Here is a 23563-nt window from a genome sequence, read left to right on the forward strand (position 1 = left end):
ATTAATGATGTGCTATATTGACTGGCTATATACAAATGGCCTGGTCAATCATGGTACTATGCACATCCACTGGCCGGAATTTGGGGGGGGGGGTCGTGGGGGCGTACGCCCCCCATTTTCGGCAGACCAATGATTAATATAAGAAGTGTTATATGCGATGATTCTCATCCTGTACTAGCATTGTTCTGCCTAATGTATTCCTTAAATCAAAATAAGTAAAACAGACAGCATGTTATTGGATTAAGTCCATTCAGTGGTACTGTGCTTGGAACCAGACACCCTTTTCTGAAGTACTATGGTACCGGTAGATCCGGCCCTGATGCAAATAAGAATTAAATTTAACTTTTCATAATAACTGTGGATTATTTTAAAATCTGACCACATTTGTACATCGTACTTGTGGCATCCTAGCCCTACACCGCGATGACGTCCCATTTTATTATATTCCTCTTTCTCCTCCTCATCATCATCATCCCAGCCTCTTTTTTCATCTAGGTTGGGGTGAGGTTGGGTCTAGAGAGCAATTTTGATAAAATCTGAAGAGACTTTTCGCCCTGGTGGAGTTAGATACCGGTATAATCATCAATAATCCCATCATTATTAGAAATCGAAATAAAATCGCTTGGAGTCAACGAAAAATCGAACTGAAAATTAGCCCCGTTAGTATAATGCCGTTTATTCTTTCACTCTCCTGAAGATTTTTATTAAGCTTAGGCTTGGACGGCCGTCTGGGAGTGAAAGGGCAGAAAAACAAATCACAACCACCACCATCATCATCATCATCATCATCATCACTGTCTCGACCTCGTCTCCCCCTTAAGGTTAGAAACGAACTCATCTCAACCTCTTTTCCCTGATAAAGTTAAAAACGAATTCCATCAAAACCCCTTCACAAGCTAAGTTGGTAATGGCGAAAAATTAACCCCTTCAATCCTCCAGACGATTTAAAGTTACGGGAGCCCTCTCTTAGCGAAGGGGTAAGCGATGGTTGTATCAAACCTTTCAGTTCGAAATCCTTCCAAAGTTTAGGACAGCTAGAGTTAGAGGGGAAAAAAGGCGTCATTGAATACATGTCTAACGCCAAAATCAACTGATCATGTCGATCTAGCATCAAGTAATCAGCCTAAGAGTTAGGCCTACCAGTGTTTACGGCCAGGTTGAAGTAGGTTATGGCAGATTATCTTGACTTTTCTAAATACTATTACAATCTTACTTCAAACAGTCCATCAAAGTATTTATTCCACTTCGCCTGTCCAGTACATTCATTATTTTCAGATTAGTCTGTAAATTGATATGTTTGTTGTTACAAAATTTGAACACTGTTTAGTATTATTCATGACAGAAATCAATCATGTATGCATTTTATAAGTATTTGTTATGCAGGAATTCAGTGGTGACGTCAAAGAAAGCTTCATGAATACTCAGTGCATTGAGGGTCTTTAAGGCAGCCATTTACTTTTTCCCTATCCCAAATCTTCGCCCAAATTACAAGCAACCGTCTAATTTACATTCTAAGTCCCTACTTCAGTTCTAGGGACAAATAGACTTGAAGAGAGAATGCCTTCCTCAAATTCGTGATGGGGAATGAAACTAGGTACTCAAATTCGTGATGGCCCGGGAATGGAACCAAGTACTAAACTGTTGCGTGCCGAATATGCTTATAAATGCACCACCGCCGCTCTCAGGAAGCCAAAGACAGCCCACAAGCCTCACACAGGGTCCCTCCCCCGTCTGTACCCCCCTCTCCCACCCCCAAGCTCCCCTGCTCCGAGTGCTGCCGTCGTGCAGTCGATAAAATTATATAGGAGCGACCCGTAAATAGCGCTCCATTCCAAACACATGGCAGTATCTTGTGTGTTGCGGGGATGATTCAGTCTGCAGGTGTGGGCGTCGGTGTGCCAGTGGGAGTAAGACTGAATGAAGTATAGATATTGACATGACAGACTAAGCCGTTCCCGCAACAAGAGATGGGAAAATTCTGCACTCTCTTTTCCTATTCTTCCTCCTGAAAACGACGTACGATAATCTTCCGTACCTATGAAATCCATCTTTTCTGGAAGCAACCTCTCTCTCTCTCTCTCTCTCTCTCTCTCTCTCTCAACTATCCGTTCACTAAGGCCCAGAAGTCCCCTTACATGCCACACACCTGCGCATGTCACCTTACACCCTCCATACCCTTCCTACAAAAACAAGTCATAGTTACTGGAGGAAACTGAATCTCTTCCCCAGACTCGCGTCTCAAGATTTCATACATTCAGGTGGGAAAAACTTCATGAAAGCTCAAACTAATTTTCCCCCTAAATGACAGAACGGTGAGCTTCTACGATGTTCCAGGCTCAAGTGCGTGTACTGCCTTACAGGTACTTTTCCTTTTGTCCTTATCTGCGAAATTCCCGCGTCATTTCTCCCACCTAGAAACTGCAACGCGTTCCTTCTCACTTTCTGCTATCAATTTCTGCCGAAAGTTTTGAAATGTTGAAGAATCTTTTAGAATGGACTAACCCTTGCCTGCCAATATATTCATGCCATACTTCATTCATTCGCTAAACATGCAGAACTCTTCCACGATCAAGATCACACAACCTAAATCTTTGCTATCCTTGTCTTAATTCTCCTGGTTTAATCCTACCATGAGCTAACCAGCCACTTGAAATTATTTTTTTTCATGTGTTCTTATGAGGCTCCGAAGCACGCGACTCTGGGGTAACCGTCGAGGTGGCAACACTGTGACGTGGGCCGGGGGACTGTGGGAGGGGGAAGGGGAGTCGGGGGTGGGAGTGAGGGGAAGAGCAGGAGGAGAGAGAGCGAAGTTGGGTTTGGGTAGGGAAGTTAGGGAGGGTGGGGAGCAGGAGGTGGACAGAGAGTATTTGAGTTGGGGGAGGGAAAGGGAGAAGAGTTAGTGGAGGAGGGAAAGGGAGAAGAGGAAGTGGAGGAGGGAAAGGGAGAAGAGGAAGTGGAGGAGGGAAAGGAAGAAGAGGAAGTGGAGGAGGGAAAGGAAGAAGAGGAAGTGGAGGAGGGAAAGGGAGAAGAGGAAGTGGAGGAGGGAAAGAGAGAAGATGAAGTGGAGGAGGGAAAGGGAGAAGAGGAAGTGGAGGAGGGAAAGAGAGAAGATGAAGTGGAGGAGGGAAAGGGAGAAGAGGAAGTGGAGGAGGGGAAGGGAGAAAAGGAACTGGAGCAGGGGATGCGAGAAGAGAAACTGGAGGAGGGGAAGGGAACAGAGAAACTGGAGGAGGGGAAGGGAAAAGAGAAACTGGAGGAAGGGAAAGGAAGCAGAGGATTGGAAGAGGAGATGGGAGAAGAGAAACTGGAGGAGGGGATGGGAGAAGAGGAGCTTGAGAAATGGAAGGGAAAAGAGAAACTGGAGGAGGGGAAGAAGAGAAACTGGAGGAGGGGAAGCGAGTAGAGGAACTGGAAGAGGGGATGGGAGTAGAGGGAATGGGAGAAAAGGAACTGGAGAAGAAAGGGATGAGTTTTTGAGGAGGGGAAGAGAGGAATGGGTTTGAGGAGGGGAAGGGAGAAGTGGAGGAGAGGAAGAGAGAAGAACTGGAGGAGGGGAAGGGAGAAGAGTTGGGGAGGAAGGAGGAGAGTTGTGAAGGGAGAAAGAAGAGTTGGAGGAAGGGGCATAGGGAGTGCCATGGACAGTGGCAGTGTGCGAGGCTTGTTACATGGGTGTGTGACGCCAGACATGCAAGAAACCTGCAACACTTATTTTTCCAAATTAATGTAGCGCTGTTTTGTAATCCAAGTGTAGGTTGAAAAAGCTACACTTCAGTTAATAAAGATGGAGGACGTGGGTAAATGCTAAATGTTGCTTTGAGTAACACAAAAAGAGAGAGGAAATAGCCAAGTTGGTCAATACTGGGAACCTCTAAGACGGTACTGCCAGATCTGCGAATAAGACAAGGATATCAACTGTCAGACAACTACAGTAATTGTTGCAGCCAGAATATGAAAATGCGAGAAGGGGTAAACAAAGCATTTTTCCTGAATTTTGAAGGGCAATATGAAATAATTAAACAACTGATAGATAGATATGAGTGATTAGCACAGATGCGCTTTAATAAAAAAATAAAAAAATGTTGATGCCTTCTAAAAATGATATACTTCCGACCTTAAAAAAAAAAAAAAAAAAAAAAAAAGTGCATGTCCCTTCAAACCAAAGTACTGTACTAACACCAAGGTCAAGCTCTAAAGGCGGGAAGAGGCGATAATTCCGGGCCCCCGCGATGGCAGCCACACGAGACGTTGGTAGCCCTGTCCACCCGCCAAGCTTGCCGTCTCCACCAGTTTTCAGTTTATATATACAGTATATATATATATTTTTTTCGAGTTTTCAGTATAATTTCGTTTACCTTTTTTTTTTTTTTCTCTCACCAAGTTTTTAGTACCGCCATAATTTCGTGTATCTTTTCGGCTAATTATTTTCTCACCATATATTTTTTTCTTGAAATTGTTTTCGATATTTTAATCTCATTTTCACAAGTAACTTTTCTTATGATTAAGTTTTCATATACCAGTATTTTCCCACAAATAATAGTTTTTCACTACGTCACCAATATTTTTTTTTTTCGCCACCATCTAAACCAATATGATTTAAGTATTAACCTTTTCAAGATTTTAAGGCATTTATTTCGTTCTTGCCACGTGACAGCTTTCGGTCAGCGTCTGGAGATCCCTCGTAATGAAAGATCAAGGTATTCTCTTATTTGGCTAAGTAAGAGGTCCTATCATAGTGAAGGGGTAACTCATCGATTTGCTACAACCTGAGTCATGCACGAAACAAGTACCATCAACATTATTATTATTATTATTATTATTATTATTGTTGTTGTTGTTGTTGAACTTTACAATATTATCTCAACCAACTTTTCAAAGCATCGTTTACATTCATAAGAAATGTAATAACTTTGCAAGACACTAAATTTCAACTTGTACCCTTTTGCAAAGCTGATAACACACAAGGAACTGCAGAAATTTAGGGTTGAACCTTGCAATCGTCATACCAGTTATTTTTTTTTCTTTTTTAACCTGGCGAAGATGCATAACTTTCAGCACGGTTAATAACAAACTATTAACACTGGATACCCCGTCCTTGCTAATTCATTCCTACCTAAAGTAAGGCTGATCAAATTTCAGTAACTCATGACTTAGTACTGAAACTGTGGGTGTGGTCTGTTTTCATCGATAGCTATTACTACATACTGACTGTTAAGGGAAAACAGGCACACGTGGAATGCCGTACCTGCGGTTTACACAAGCACGTCCGCAGGGCCTTTATTAGGTTACTACACATGTTAAATGGCGTCATGTAGTCGAGGAAACCATTTACTACGCTGGGCAGTAACTGTATGACTAACAAGTAGATGAATGGTTTGGTTGCCTTAGGCACAATAAATCAGTGCTTCCCAGAAGAGTTAAGACCAAGTGTATTTTGGCTGCGATTTACTGATGATAAAAATAATTAATACCCTGATGATGATGATGATGATAATAATTATAATAATAATAATAATAATAATAATAATAAAGGATAAAAATGAATTTTATTTTGCATGAGACATACAATACAGCAAAACAGTGACTGCCCATGGAAGAATGATGGGACAAAAGGCTTTTAATTGATATAAAGAGCTTAACCCTGGACCACTACAATATAGAACTGGATGATGGGTAGGGAGAAAGGTGTTGAGAGAGTCTGACCGTATACAGAGAATGGAGTACCAAACTGAAGATGAAATACTGGACTGAAAAGGAAGTATACCAAGATGATTGTATGGAAGGTAGACGTGTGTCCTGTAAGTGCTGGGTTGGGGGTCATTGTCGATTTGGGAAATGAATGCATGGTGATCGTCTTACCAGTGCCACGCCTCCCATGATGTGACGTCGGGGATCGAAGTGTGTCTAATAAGTATGAGTCTGGTTTAGTTTACGAGTCTGCAATGTAGCTAATACTTGTAAGATTAGATGGCTGGAAATGGAAACAAGTACATAGGGCTGGGTATCTTTAATGCAGTCCAACTCCTTCCATATCAATATTTACTCCATCTGTCTGACACAACAAATTCCCTTTACAGACCTACCCCGTACATCTTACCAACTCTGCATCATACTACTGACCTACTCCATGCATTTTCTTTACAGACTCACCTCATACATTTCCTTTACTGACCTACCGCACCTAAAAAAAAAAAAAAAAAAAAAAAAAAAAAAGTCTGACCTGACCTAACCCATTCCGTCTGACCTGACCTATCTCATACAATTCGTCTGACCTAACCTACCCCATACATTCCCTCTATCTGGCCTGACCTACCTCATACATTCTCTGCCTTGCCTTATCTGATCTTCAGACCGAACATTCCTTTTCCTGGACTGGATCTGACTCGGCTACTTCACACATTCCCTCAGCCAGACCTACAATGACGTACGTATTTGTACATTATTATTGCTGGACCTGGTCCTACCTGTATCAGATAGGTTCATCTAACCTGATCTGAACCAGTTTTGCATTTTCAAGCATTAGCTAGGAATCACTGTATTAAATACATCAGGATACTGTTGGCACTATAACACACACACACACACACACAGGTTCAAGTACTATAATCAGCTCAGCTTATCTGGTATCAGTCACCATTCATCTCCTCGGTCACAAAGTTTGCTTCCTCGTTGACCCTGTTCGGATATAACACTGACTTGCGAGACGCATTCTCAGACTGGGACTTAAGAAAATTTGTTGTCTACTTTAATGGACCTCGAGCAGTCAATGGTCTTCTTCCACAATTTTTTTTTTTTTTTTTAAATTCCGCAATGCTGTTTCAATATTTCCTGTATTTTCATTCTTCCATTCCTATACGTTTTCAACTTTTTCATTCATATACAGCACTCGAATATTTTTAAACACGCTTCATCTCCACTGTGGTCGTTTCTTGTGTCCGTCGTCTCGTGTTTTCCACATCAGTCCTTCCAACACCTGAAATGTACTGTTTACTTTTTTTTCTTGCCAAGTTGTCTCCGTTTTCCTTTCCCCTTCACTGTTCAGACATTCAAAATTATCAAAACACAATACACATGTCCCATTCCATATTCATATTTCATAGATTTTGGCATATAAAACGGTCAACATAAGCAAGAAACAACAGAAGTACTTACTTATACACCTGGGTGGTTTAAAATTACCGCGCGGACCGCCAACCTGCACCATTACTTGAGTCTCCCTTTAAAACTTCCCACCTGCTCGTCCGGACGGCGCATGCGCCAACAGATGAGACCAACAGACCAACAACAGATGACTTTAACCGTTATATTAACTTCTGTTGTCATGTTTTCCGTTACCAGTATAAAACACGTATACTCACGGTTCAGAAGCAGGTGTAATCCGGCAGTAAACTCACATATGTAAGGTAAAAAATGGAGTAAACGTGAGAGAGGAACACACAGTTAGCCTCACAACACGGCACGACTCACACTGGCCTTGTGGGTAACAGTCACGTGACTCACTCAGACCCACCTATTGGCTGGGACTCAAAAGGTTGTCTAATTTACCACTATCACGTTTTCTATACCTTGTGATTTTTTAAATATTTTGAAATTATTACTTAAGCGATAGTTATGTATGTACGAGTGTATTAATGGTAACATTCCACATCAATTACTAATTTATCCAGTATTTTAATGCATATTACCATACACAAATATTCGTATATACATGAAGTGGATTAATTGCAAGTAATACATCTTCCCAAAGTCGAAACTCACACGGCAGCATTTTTTTTTTTTTCCCTACATATGATTTGTTTTGGCCCCTGTCCCTGTTTATTTGGCAGTCCTGTCGGGACCTGGGTGAAACATCGACTCATGCAGGTCGTTTTCTAATAGAAGATTGGAACTTCAAAATACTAGTTTTTGTCATCCTCGTGTAGTCGACAGGTGTAAATGTGAGCCTTCTGTCCAGCCTTTGAGACCTCTTGTGTTGGGGGGGGGGGAGGTGACAAATACCAGCTTGCACTTTACCAACACCTGCTGCACAACACAATGTGCCTCGGTGGCGAGCAGGCTAGTTGGTCGTCTGTGATCGATTTTTTTGGAGGCGGGAGGGGCAGACCGAAGATGAGGTGGTGGGATCGGGTGGCGAGGTATATGAATGATGGTGTGAACTTGAGGAAGGGCAACCTGATGGCGAAGGACAGGGTGACATGAGGCAACATTTTGAGGTCACCCTCCGGAATTTAAAACGTCTGGCTGTACATAAACATAACTGTATGATCAGTTCTGAGTTTTCTTCTTTACATTAACTGCTTCACTGTATACTCGTATTATGTAAGTTTTATGGACATTTACGAAGATACTCCAGTAGACCGGTCGGCCTAGGCCAGGCATCTCCTTTAAGAGTAAAATACAAGAATAAGACAAAGACAGAAAAGAATGGGCTACAGTGAACTCGTCCAAGTAGTTATAATGTGAGTAGACTGCAAGAATAGGACAAAGATAAAAATGTGTGCCAATAACCTACTCGTCCTGATACAGCTTTAACACTCGAATTGCTCAGTAGATGTCATGTTTGAAGATGGTGTTTACTTAGTCGCACATCCTTGACGTGACTGGATGTTCTTTGATCACTTAATGCTAACAGCTCCATCATGCAAACATCGAACATGCGGTTATGGGTTAGGTATATTATTATTATTATTATTATGGGGAAACTATTCGGCATTATTACTATTATTATTATTACATGATGCTTGCTATTTACTCCTACTGCTACTACCACCACCACCACCACCACTACCGTACTATTATTATTATTATTATTATTATTATTATTATTATTATGTTTACTACACTACAGTACGCCTATTACAAGTATTTTTAATAACAATATAGAGTATTGGGGGAGGGGGGAGATTTCAGTGGCTATTACGTCATCAGCAATCCACAAGCCTCGCACAGGGTCCCAGTCCCTTCGTAGCCCCACCTTCCTCATCCAGTGTTGCCACGTCATGGGTATATTGAAACCTCGTGTTCCGGAGCTTTATTCTGTAATTTATTCAGCCCGAGGACGTCCTCTACATTTTATTACTACTTTACAAGTTGCCTTCTCTTACTAAGTTCCAAACATCCCCTAAAACGAGACCCATAACCGATGTTAAATCCAGGTCCCTAATTGTACTGCTGAATGAACAAGGGAGACAACTATGCCAACTATGACGCGTTGGTTATATACGGTGACCTTATGGGTGGCAGAACAGAGAGAGGGGAGGGGCTGGTGGGTTGGATGTTGTGCTGGATCAACTTATCATCCACATAACAAATTAACTACTCCGATAATACGCTTTACTACTTGGTGAGGTTAGATACGGCGTTCATGGACCCCTGCAATACGACAGGCCTTTCCCAAAAGAAAGTATTGTTGCTTGAAAGTAGCAAACACTTCCAGCCATGGAGTTTCTTTAGTTAAGACTCTGAGAACACTCCCGGCAATCACAATAAATCACCAACATAGAACCACTCTTATTACTAATTCAAATATCATTATCTTAAGAGCCAAGAAGACTTAAGATTCATGACAACAGACTGCACGAGGGGGCAGACAAATTTTTGCTACGTACCAGTAGTCCCTTGGAATACTATCCACAAAAGTCGGTTTAGTCTCGAAAGTAAATTTAACCAAAAATAACTAGCTTCGCTGCAACACCTACAATTCTCGACGCGCGCGATGGCAACAGTACACATACAAGGTTGGCAGCCCTGAGCGCCCCACCTGCTGTATTTATTGGCTAAAATTATGGCATTTATGGATTACTTTTAATACCTGTCTGTATGTACTCGCAAATGAACACTTTACCTTCATTATCAAAGGTATCTTAATGAACTGACTCATGTGGTGGCAGAGAGAGAGAGAAACCCTGTGCAAGGCTTCTGGGTTGGGTGTTCCATCAAATCCACACACACACACACACACACACACACACACACACACACACAATCCTTTCAATCGAAGGACGTAGAAAACTATTCAGTATTAAGAAACGCCAACAGCTGAAGGTTATATCGAATGCCTCAGTTTTGAAGTACAGCTGAATAAAATCGTCTGGTGACGGCAATAATGTATGCGTCATTGCACAGAAGAGGTTATAGGTAATCAAAATCAGTATGAATAAAATCGTCTGGTGACGGCAATAATGTACGCGTCATTGCACAGAAGAGGTTATAGGTAATCAAAATCAGTATGAGCAGCGTTTGAAAAAGATTATTTTCTTTAGTTTATCCAAGCCAAATTCGGATGAGAAAGTTACGATGAAGGTAAATTACTATAACAAAAAGCAAAATTGTTATTTATTCACATGTATTTTGGTAATAATTCATACATCCAGTCAAAACTGCATTAGACCATTTAATAAGACTTCACTCCCTAGAGTGGGTAGACAAAAACTGTCTGGAAAAAGTAAGAATAAATAGCTGATGTTACTGTCATCAGGGCATTTGGATATCCCGGCCCTTACACAGGCCACTGAACCCTTCACCCCGTGATCGCCACATTATAACTTTCCATCTCCGAAATATGTCATTTGACTCGAGATTTCTCGAGCTGGAGGGGTTTATAATTAACCTCAGCGACTACAAATCCTATTTACGGAAAATCGTCCGTCTTGTAACACGCTGAGACAGAGAGGGAGGAAGGGAGAGTAATGGAATCTGAACTGGGAAAATCGTCTGGCGGCAGGTAAAACCTCGACCTCCGCGACGGCAACAGTACAGTGCAGTTGGCAGCCCTGCGCGCCGACCTTGCCATATCTTATCTCAACCTTATTTTACTATTCATGATGCCCTATTGTCAACTGACTATATGGTTACTTGCTAATTAGTGCACACTTTAACACTCTGGCTACTACGAGTCACCTGAGTAAAATCGTCTGTAATTAAATAAAACACTAGAGTTGTCCCTACCATGAAATGATTAATGATACCAGTCTCCACGCACACACTAGGCCCCTATGACTCACTCTCTGATGAATAAAATGGAATGTTTTAGCTGAAATAAAGCACAAGAGTTGTCTCGACCGTGAGAGTGTTAAAGGATCAGAGATTCAGAGGTCGAAAATAGTGACTAAGATGGTTGGCAACATTGTGTGGGATGTGGGAAGGGGGAGAAGAGCGTCGTAGTGGATTTGGAGAGTTCTTAACATCTCTTCCTTAGCGACTTATTCTGCGCCAAGCATCTCGATATACCCCTGTGTTATCTGGTATTGTTAATATTAAAACCATATAAGTAACAGACAGAATGTGGTGTATTGTTAAATAAATCGCTCATGGCGCCATGTACAGAAGGGGTGATGGTGGCTCTAGTTCGATAAAACTGAATAAAATCACATCAACACAAGAAAACAGTGTGGCAAACAAGAAGAATTAACTTCCGGGTGACAGAATTCTAGACCCAAACCCTGGCAGAACTTGAATTCGTCGGTAATAACGAGGATAAAATAAACCCCACTGCAGTTCTCAAACATCAATTACTTTTTGAAATGTGACGCGCTGGTAACACTAAAGCCGTCAGGTGGTGGCAACAATAAAGTAAACGTTATAGTACGAAAGGCATTTACAAGATCAATGACTATCACAGTGACAATACTGACTCCGGCGCTGGCAACACTGCGCGCGATGAGAGAGAGAGAGAGAGAGAGAGAGAGAGAGAGAGAGAGAGAGAGACCACCAGGGTGACAATACTGACTCAGGCGCTGGCAACACTGCGCGCGACGAGAGAGAGAGAGAGAGAGAGAGAGAGAGAGAGAGAGAGAGAGAGAGAGCTGGCCCTGTGCGAGGCTAGTTGGTTGGGAATTAAGCCAAACCTACAAAACTGACGAGGAAAGCGTCACACCTACGAAACATCCGCAACACAAACTACCTCAAGCAGTAAAACTTACGCAGTTACTACAGCAAAATTGTTCTTTATATGCAACATCCCAGAAGGATATGTAACTACAACATTATTATTACTACTAAAAGTTCTTATTTTTCCAAACACCTCACGAATTAGTTCAATACCGTGTTATTCCCTATATGCCAAATTGCATCAAAAGTGTTCATGAAACTTCATTTTACGTTTATGTATTCACTGATTCAACATTTGGGCTCCTATGGCTCAGAATAAAATCGTCTGGCGCTGAAACTGCTGAAGTTGTTCCTAGCATGAGGGGGTCAGTGGTTCTGCACCAATATTAACACTAATTAGTACAGCTGAAGAAAATTGTCTGAGACAAAACTACAAACGTGCCAACCACGGGAGGTTCATGGTACCACGACCCAATATGGTTCCAACATTAACACACTTGGTATGTCACTCAGCTTAATAAAACAGTCTGGCATTTGCTGGAATAAAATACAAGACGTGACCAGGAGAGGGCTGATGACAAAATTTTCACCCTACGCATGCCCCATTACTGTCAAAACTTAGTTGGAAACCATGTAAAATTAACTACCTAGCTACCCACGCTGGCAACCCAAAATTCTGTACTCACTCGATGGCAGCAGCACAGAAGGTTGGCAGCCCTGCTTTTGGCATTTCCTATAATTTTATAAACGTATATAATTCAACATTCAAAATTTACCTACCGATGGCTTTTTTTCCTTTTTTATAATGAAACGCTTACTTTAAAACAGAAGCAATAAATTAATCATCTAAATTTAATGAATATGAATGCGGAGATCCCGCTTTGGCAACACCGTGGAGAGAGAGAGAGAGAGAGAGGCGTAGAGGAGTGTTGGACAAGCGTCGTTTCCGGATACTCAGCAAACCCGCAACACAAGTCTAGTAACACAAAGGCATTAACAGTCCCAGAATAAAAACATCCTTGCAGCACTAATTAGACTCACGATAAATCCTGCAAGTCTCGAAAATAACCTTGGAACTGTGAATCCTACATTGCGTTTAATTTTTAAATAATCCCAGTACAAAACTTGACTGAATTAATCATGACACGGCCCGTATAAGTCACTTAGCTGAATAAAATCGTCTAGCGTTAGGTGGAATAAACTATTGCAGCTATCCCGACCATGAGAGGGTACATAAATATAGCCATTGTGGTGGCGTGATAATTCTAAACTCCCGCAATGGCAGCAGCAGTAGTAAGGCTGGCAGCCATGACCCCCGCATCTTTCCTGTCACCTCCCGATCTTATTAGAAGTACATACATCAAGGTCTTAAAAAAAAAGAAAGAAAAAAAAAAGCATTCTTTAAGCATAAATTATCTTGTGCTTGGGACCCCCTTGTGTTCTAATCCACCAAATTCCAGACGATTTTATTCAACTGAGTGAGCCATAGGAGCCTAATATTTTCACCATTCTCCCACTCGATGAACATAACTCTCGTACTCTATTTCAACTGATCAGACGATTTTGTTCAGCTGAGGAGTACAAGATGTGAGTAAATAATCCTCTACTCCCGCAATGGCAACAATGCAGTTACGGTTGGCAGCCTTGAACGCCGCTCTGCTACTTCACATCTCGAAATTTGACATGAATGATTTAGTTAAACCACATTCTCTTATAAGTTAACCCTCAAGCTCTGGACAAACACTTATTCTATTCCAACTCCACACGACTTTCTTCAGCTGAGTCATAGGAGCTGAGAACACTTTCACCATTCGCTCTCTCATGGTTGGGAGTCTTATACTGTATACCAAGTAACTTCAAACGATTTTGTAGAGAAGTCGCAAGATCTCAATGAATAAAATAACTACATGGTGGCAGCAGTAATAATTCTCGAGTCCCGCGATGGCAACAGCGCACTGAGGTTGGTAGCACTGACAGCTGGGTCTGCATCACATCGACACGAATATGCTGCTGTACATACCCTAGTTAGACACGTCAGTACACAAATATACTCGTCGCATCAGCTTCTCAATTTGGGGATAAATCTGCTACTCTGGTTCAGCTGACCAGACGATTTTATTTAGCTGGGTCAGGGAAGCGGGAGTTAAATCTGGTACCACTGGCCCTTTCATGGTTGGGGCGTAGTTAGTATTCTGAACCAGCAAACGCCAGACGATTTTCTTCAGCTGAGTCATCGGAGCCCGTGTTAATACAGTCGCTACCTAATAAATGAAAAACAATACCGGGTAAATAAGAGATGACCAATCGATGGCGACACCGTGAATTAGCAGGTAGGGAACCGGGGATTAGTGGAGGGGGTTAAGAGCAAGTGAAGAGGGAGGAGGGGGAGGACCGAGAATTGGGGTGGAGGGGGGAAGGGGAAGGGTTGGGAATTGGTGTGGAGGGAGGGAAAGAGAGGAAGAGGTGGGGAGGGGGAGACGGTGGGTGGGGTGGAAGGAAAGGGAGGGGGAGGTTTGAGGATTGAGGGTAGAGGGAGGAGATTGGGTTTGCCAATGGGGGTGGAGAGAGTTGGGGGATTGTGGGTAGAGGAAGAGGGGGAGGAGAGTTGAGTGGTTAGAGAGCGTGCGTCCCGTGCGAGGCTTACGTGGTGGATATGACGTCAGGTACAGGAAACCTGCAACACAACTTCCACAAATCCCGCAACACAAATTCCGCACATCCTGAAACAAATTCCACAATTTCCGCAGCAAAATCCACAAATCCCGCAATATAAGTTCTTCAAATTATTCACTCAACACAAAATAATCTCTGAACATAATTCCTTCCAACTTCAGGCAAAAAAAAAAAAAAAAAAAAAAAAACTCCATGGATCAATAATTCCACATTTCCGGAACATGGCCTCAACAGATTCCTGAAACTCATTTTTCCACACACTCCATAACAAAGTCTCACAGCGCCATCCCACAAAATTAATCACAAGTCTGTCTAGCAACGCACAATATAGCAACTCGACCAAGTTACAAAGCAATCTTGAAACACAAAGCTCCACAAACATTGCCAATCCGATCCTAAAAATGACCTGCTTTATTTATGCAAATCCTTCGGCAAACTACTCCAAAGTGATTTTATAAACAAAAGCAATTATAAGTTTTCCTTCCGACTTTATTAATAATACATGCAAACTAGTCATTATTTTCTGACTCATATCAAGGTGTGTTACAGGTAAGATGTAACGAGGGGCAGCGCAAGAAGCAGCAAGCAGCGTGCCCTTGTGACGCTGGTCATAAAGCAGAAGAAAGCTAGCAAGATGACAGATAATTCTATATTGTACTCCAGCTGCTCACAGAGGTTGGTAGCCCTGCCTCTATCAAAATTTACCACAGCATTATGTTGGTACCCTTGCCTATAGTGTAACCTAACTGCCATAAGTTGGTAACCCTGCTTGTAACATTGTCCACCATAGAATTAGGTTGGTAGCCCTGCCTGTAGCTTAATCAGCACAGCATTAGGTTGGTAGCCCTGCCTGTAGCTTAATCACCACACCATTAGGCTGGCAGCCGTGCCTCTACTGTAGTGAGTTAGGTTGGCAGGCCTTGCTTTAGCATCATCTGGTCGCCAGACATTAGGTGGGAGGCTCAGCCCATAAGCCTCTAAGCACAGTCTATCTGCCATGAACAGGTAACCCTGCCCACAGCACAATCTATTTTGCATAACATTAGGCTGGTAGCCTTGACCCAAGCATATACTAACTTAAGGTGAACCTCTGTGCAAGGGTTAATGAAAGCAATATCCAACAGCTGTAAAATTCCAAATATCTGAATAATTTATAAAAAGTCTGAAGTTAGTGTGAATAACAAAATACATCATTACATTGAAGACATACCAATGATCCATCTTCCCATTACACAGTACCCCACCTCACAGTACATACTAACCCACTCTCCAACCTTGTTTTTATCTTTTCACCTCCCCCACTTATGTAATCACCCATTCACCGTCAGAGAGAGAGAGAGAGAGGGCACAGTTGACCTAACCCATGCAGGCTGTAAAAGGCAAAATTTGCTGCACATTTTTTGGTATCTTAGGTTACCACAGATTGTCCGGCAACTCACATCAACAGAGATGATATATAAGATGTTTTGCTAACTAAGCTAAATAATGCAGTCTGGCAATACATGGAACAGAAAATTCAATTTGCCCCTTCCAAACCAGTATTAACATAGGCTACTGTGACCCACTCTGTTAAATAAAATCGTCTGGCTATTGCTGCAACAGAATATGAGAAGACAGGAGCATCACAGGAATACAGAATGGCACTACAGATTACCAAGTGTTAATGAACTTTACCAGTACCAAAAAAGTAATACCACGAATCGGCAACAGATTAGAAATTGTGGTCATGAAGGTGAAACAAAATACGCGTGCAGTCAATTTTAAAACTCCGCGCGCGGGTGGTGGCTCCCAGCACGTTTACAGCAGTCCCCCATACCTCCCGCCCAGCGGCACCTGCGCATGCGCCAACGGTCCAAAACAACAGAGAAACAACAGACGAAGCTTCTGTTGATACGAGTCCTATTGTCTGTACTTTTCTTGTTTCAAAAGGTGACTGATATACTCACAGTTCAGGATATGGCAATGGCCAGAGTCTGGGATGCACAGTTATTGACGAAAACAGGTTATATCACAGAGTAACCCCCAGATTCAACCTCACAACACAGCACGAGTCAGACTGGCCTTGTGGGTAAAATTTGTCATCTGACTCTTTCTCGCCCTCCTATTGGCCGGTCAGTGGATTTTCTAGGTTGCCTATTTCTCAGCATCACCACATTTTCTACGTCGTTCACTTTTTTAACATCATAAACATAATTATGATCATTAGCATTAACTATACTGCATAGAACACATAAAAGCAAATGCAATATTGTTCATTTTATAACATAATTATGATCATTAGCATTAACTATACTGCATGTAGAACCCATAAAAGCAAATGCAATATTGTTCATTTTATGTATTATCTATCTATTGCCAGACGCCATAATCCTGTACGGGGTGGCCATTTGACTTATTTGTTTTACAGGGGGGGGGGCACTAACCCTCCACCAACCCACTTGACACGTGTGTGTGTGTGTGTGTGTGTGTGTGTGTGTGTGTATATATATATATATATATATATATATATATATATATATATATATATATATATATATATACACACACACATAAAACTACACTGCATAAAATATACAGATAAAAGAATGAAATGTGTTCCTTATCAAGAATAAGGTAAAAGAAGCATGCAGTAATCATGTATTCACTTCATAAATAGATAAAAAATAAATAGGTAAAGAATAAGGTAAAAGAAGAACGCAATAATCATGTGTTCAATATATGGTCATAAATATAAATGCCTGAAAACTAATGCAAAAATCCACATCATTCTCTAATAACTCAGTGCAAACATTTCTACTTTAAATTCCTGTGGTCAGCCGACATATCAACCGATAACACCGACGTGTAAATCTAAATCCCCCTGGCGGCGATGCTCGAAACAAGGATGTGCATTTTTGAAGAATCTGATGAACCCCGCAGCGGCAACACTTGGGACGGGAGGGAGCCGGGGCGAGGGTAGACACATCTGGCAGCCGCAACATTCGCAACACTTTAATACTTGTCTCCTATCTCTACGTTACTTTGTACTACGCACGTTAATATACCAAACTGGTAGAATAATTAATAGTATACCCTGACTCTGAGGTGCTTAATATACGCCAAAGCCCAACACCGTATCGGTGGTGACTCGAGCAGAAGTGAGCCATCGGTAATGTTGGCAGCCCTGCCCGCTGCTCTCCTAACTCGTGCGCGAGTTAGTACTTCACCATTATTGACAAGTCTTCAATGTAGCGGCAGTACTTTGTAAACTTATCAGTAATGATTCGGGAAGTGAGAGAGAGAGAGAGAGAGATTCAGATTCATTACATTGCTCTATCATCAGACGATTTAACAGACGGGAAAAAAAAAATCTTTAGATTTTTTAATAATTACGAATTTTAACCCTGAACACTGGCTACCGTCTGAGGACTTTACTCAGATGCAGGGAAACCCCTCGACGTAAGGAATGCTTATCACCCACCATTGTCTGGGCTGGGGCAAGGTACGGTAGAAGTAAACAAAGTAAGAGCCAACTCTAGCCGGTGGACACAAATCTGAAGATATTTTACTGTGGGGTGATGCAGAAGTCATTCTAAACTGAGCCTGGGCGTTGCTCATGGCAGTCTCCCTAATCAATTGCTGTTACCACTAGGCTCAAAATTAAGAAATAAATAATAAAATTGCTAGCCCGTATGATGGCAAGAGCGAGGTACAGGTGGTGGAGAGGACGCGCTACAGCGAGTGGAGGGGGGTGGTGAAGGTAGGGGAGAGTGGTTGGGGTTAGAGTGGGTGGTGCGGACCTTGTGTGAGGGTACCAAATCCACGCAGGGAAGGCCGTCCAATCCACCTCCTCATCTGCAACACAAACTAAATAACTGAAGGCGAACTTGAGTTACAGTTTGTAAAGCATTTCACTCTAACACTGTTGCCAACAGTTACGAACAAAACAGAGCTTTAAGGGTTTTTCATATTGTCGATGTGGCAACACTGGCATCAGTTCTTGCGCGGTGGTAACGGTAGGGTTGGTGTGCCTGCCATCTACTCTACTGCGCAGTATTGTAAAATTGTAGAAACTCATGTTTATAACCTGTGGGAAGTTATTGCAGTTCATAATTATACCACTCTCGTATCCATTACCAGACGCCTTAATCCTGGAGGTGATGCCATGAAAAAATCGGTTCGTCTCCCTATCCTCTTGTCAACAGGCTGCCCTCTCTTCAACTTACCTTCATTATGTATCACTACGTCTAACCCCTCCACCTTATTCTCGGCCTCCTTCCCGTCTCCCCCTCCACCTCTCTCACTGTCCTTGTCAATCTCATTCCCGTTCCTCTCCACATAACCAACCACCTTGGGATACCTGCAGCATTTTGCAGTATGTCCACATCAACACTGCCTTTGTGACGATGGTCATTAAGAGAGTAAATTTTCGGAGTCATAGGATGTTGATAACTACGGTGTCTACAGAGTGGGCAGGAAAGTCACAGTACCTTTCTTTAAATGAAAATGATATATAATTCAGAACATTATTATTTTCATTCATGACAAAAGTACTCCTCTAGATTACCAAAATTTACTGCAAACTTAAGATAAAAAGTTTGAATCCGCCATGATGGCACGGTCATATTTTAAACACCACCATTAATGCTGAGGCATGATGTTTTCAAGTCACCGTCATAGCTATGGTGATAAACAAAAGAATCTAGTATCACCAAGCGGCGAGTTTAGGAACCACGTGGAGTCTGCGGAAATGATGTGACCACCGCAGCGGCAACACTAGGCACGGCAGGGGAGGAGAGGGGAGGACGTGCGAGGCTATTGACGTAGATGGCGTGGTATCAATGCCTACCGACTGCACGAGCATCATGTGCTAAGTTCCGTTCTTCCCTGCAGTTTTCGCCAAGCTCCATTTTTCACATACAGATTTTACCAAGTTCCATTCTTCCCGTAAAATAAGACCCGCAAGTCAGTGTTACGTCCAGGTCCCTAATTTTATCTTGATAAGTGAACAATGGAAGGGGGGGAACAACTTTACCCAAGAGTCCGACCGGCCCAAAAATCGAACTCAGATCCTTCCACTTGTGAAGTGGACTTGCTAACCCATGCACCACCTTCACAACACTCGCGCCGCCCAGAGAAGAGGATGGTGGAGGGTAGGGGAGGCTGCGCGAGGCTTGTGACGTGAAGGCGTGGTCACTCTTCCCTCAACACTTGCAACACAATTTTTTGACGTTTCGAAATTTTCAGTGATAACAGCTGTTGCTTAAGGTGAGTGATATTAAAAGCAAAATAGATGATAATAATAATAATAATAATAATAATAATAAATCAATAACTCAATTCGATGTGAAAATGTACAAGATACGATCCCAGAAAAATATATTTACAGCTATAGAGAGCATGAATTGATTCCATCAAGAACCTGAAAGCAATTACGAAAGTCTGGTTGGCAGCCCTACCTGCTGCCCACGTTCGGACGTTAAACTTCATTCTTATCCCATAATTTTTTTTCAGCAGTAATACAGTATATATATATATATATATATATATATATATATATATATATATATTGTATAACATGCATCGTACAATATTTTTCTCGTGGATTAAAACTTCAAAAATGTTGTTCACTACTGGTCAACTGTGTCCCTGGTGTAACAGATAACGGTTAGATACATGAATACAAAATACAGAATAGAGCAACGTACGGTATGCGGGAAGGCCGATGCTGTAAACCAAGGGAAGGAGAGAGAGAAAAAAAGACGGTAATGGTCAGTGATACAACGCTTCTGCAATGGTCAGTGATCCAGCGCTTCTGCAGAGAGAGAGAATTTTCAGATAAAATTGGATCATTCAAGTTCAGCTGGCAAAATTCATCTTCAGATAGTTAAAACATATTAAGTCCACCCAAATCACTTAGAGCGTTCACAACCACAGTTGAAGCAAGTCAGGTCAGCTGAACCAGCCACACCCATTCAGGTCGACTGACAAACATCTGCCGAGTCCTTCTGTGCCCTGTACACATCTTAATCTGATCATTTCAGTTCACAGGTCATTTCAGTACATTCGCATCAATTTGGGACCAAGTCGATCTGTTTACAACCAGGTCAGTTCAGCCATGATATGATCCATTCAAATCTGTTCCGGCTCATTTCTATCATTTCATTTCCACACAGGTCGGCAGGTCCAGCATGCCTACCATGGTGCATTTGGCGCAGTACCATCCACTCATGTAGTTTTTCCATAATGTTGTTCACAGCCACAGACAACCCAAACCAAACGAGTTAAGACCAACGTGCTACGCGCGTAGGTGTAATAGTAGCAGTTATGGCGGTGGTGGTCGCAGTCAACGCCAGGATCAGCTGGATGTCAACCCACTGGACCGCTGGAAGCAAACGTTGCAACCTCCACCTCCTTGGGGAAGGGCTGAAGAACGTTTGTTGATCCGCACGGGTCCTTTGGGTGCGTCGGCGTCACCATGTGTAATTAGCCTAAAGTAGCCCTGATCTGTCCGATCGAGCCGACCCATCAACCGCAAGCAAGCAATAGCCCATACATGTCCGTCTTGTGCGGTGAACTGATGATTCCTTGCGATGGACAGCTCCTCACCACAGCTCCGGCATGAAGTGTGGAGGCTTAGTTCCTGAATTGAGGCCCCATTTGTCTCGCCACCCAATTCAGGACAACCACATCACCCTGTTATTTGCTTATATGGGTACCATCCGTTGTAAATGGTTTTCTAGGTTACAGGAATCCATTAGGCTTATCGGTGTAGAGTAACCTAAGAAAGAACTAAGCAGAAAATTATGTCTAATACTGCCATTATTATCACAACCAGTATCGCCTCTGTATCGTCACTTCGCTACCATAATCACCACACTTATTAATTATTACCCTTCCCACCACTGCGATACTGATTACCACTATAATAGCTCTTCCCCTGCCATAACCCCACTATTACTACCAGTATCACCGCTGTTTTGTCACTTCCACTACCACAGTCAGCACCATCATTACCATTACTACCCTCCCCACCACATCCATAGTGATTACCACTACAATAGCACTTCTGCCACAACCCCAATATTATTATAACAAAATTTTAGTTTTCAAATGTAAGGATTAGTTTTACAGATGCGCATTAAAGAGCCCAACGCAGCCCATGATGATGATGATGATGATGATGTACAGCCACCGTCCCCATCCCGCCCAGTTCAACGCTTCCAGGCAGGCTTCAAGTTTTAATCCCTTAAAAAAAAAAAAAAATGTTCTTTGTATAATTTTAATATCGACAAAGTTTTTATTAGCAACAAAGAATACGATACCAAGGTGTAACATGCAAAACAGACAGCAAAGGAAGAAGTGTTACGAATCGCTAGTCTTCTTGCATACGAATCTTGCCTCGATTTCATAAGGTGCCAAGGTCTTTGAAAGGGAGAGTGATGGTGATGTTAGAAAAAGAAGATTATACTGTATGTGGTATGGATTAGTAAATAACAACAGTACGCTGGTGAGGGAGAATGAAGGGGAAGAGGAGAGGCTGAGAAGGCAAGAGACCGACAAGAAGAAAAGTAGCACAGAAATGTCTCCTACGCTGGTGAGAGAATGAAGAGGACGAGAAGTGATTGAAAAAGCAAGAGGCGAGTAAGAAGACAAGTAGCCTGGAATTGTCTCCTATCAAAGAGGCCCTTCCACTTGAATATAAACACAATGCAGCCACGCTTCCAAATCTGAACCTCGCCTGCTAAAGAACAGTAATATATAACCTTACTTTTTTTCTATGCGAACAATAATGAACTCTTACCCAATATTCTGAAAATCTGATTGGGCTCCGAAGACATCTTACTGGGTTTTGAAACTGATTGCCGTCTCGTAATTTATCTTCATGAAGTAGATCGATATTTGTCCGCAATTGTACAGGACCAAAATTTTATTAATTTTGGTGTTTAGAGGTTTAGTAATGAAGCAACAGTTCGATTCTCGGGTCCATATGTAAGATGATTTAGGTCCACATCCAGAGCAATGGTCCATAGGTAGAGTGATTCAAGTAATTTTTAATCTATTCATTTAATTATTTTATTTGTCCCCAACGCAATTCACGCCATAGCTTAGTTCTGCAGTACATACGGTAACCATCTCCTAGGATTTTCCTTCTAATCAAGACTTAATAACCGCACATGAGCGAGGTAGACATTAATCGTTTTTTCCCCCAGTGTAAACTTGCTTTATTTGTCCGATACTTCTTTCCTGATACAGTCAAGTTCTAAATTACAGCATCTCTCAACCCTTTCAACACTCACGTCTTTATTCTCGCTTCCTCGAACCGAATTTTACCTAGGAAAGATATCTGGGGTATGTGAAGGCTATATCTACCCCTCCATTCGAAGTCTCCTAAGGTGAATACAGTATTCTGGAGACCATAAAGATAATAGCTTTATACGTTGTCACCATATCGAATGGGCTAAGGGTTTCCTTAATAAAATTAAATCCACCAAGCACACGTTCAGCTGGGGACACCGAAATACATTACTAGTATTAATCATGACTCAACACTCTTCTTGACGTTTTCACACGGATTTTAATGCCATTATCATTGCTCTGCCTTTACTCTCGTGCGGCAGCAATGACCTTTGTTGTTATGCTGCCACGAGCTTCTTTTATGTAATAAATCTGAACCGTGTGAACCTGCAGCTGCCACCTGCACGAGGACACGATGGACCGTGTTTTGGGGTGTTCGTAAAGTACAGTTTATCACACCTCTTCTTTACCCCTGCAATCCAATAACTTTCTTATATAATATAGTTACTAATTTCACTCTAATTTAGCCCAGTACTAGTCCTTTTACGGTTTATTTCACGCTGCTTAGTGTAGAAAGTCAACAGTAGCGCTCTACATGCTTTCTACACTACTTGATCAAAACTGCCATCATTATGTCATATTCTAGTGTTAACCCACCGTTCCAACTCAGCATTCAAGGAGACGATAATTTTTGGTCAAGTCAGAGTAAAAATGGTTTAGTGACAAAGCAGTTCATGAAGGACAACCCCTCCAGTCTAATCCTACAGACGAATAAAAATAGACGTCC

This window comes from Coenobita brevimanus, chromosome 60 (genome assembly GCF_032717465.1).
Source record: "Coenobita brevimanus isolate Jiangsu-jjx chromosome 60, ASM3271746v2, whole genome shotgun sequence".
NCBI lineage: Eukaryota > Metazoa > Arthropoda > Malacostraca > Decapoda > Coenobitidae > Coenobita > Coenobita brevimanus.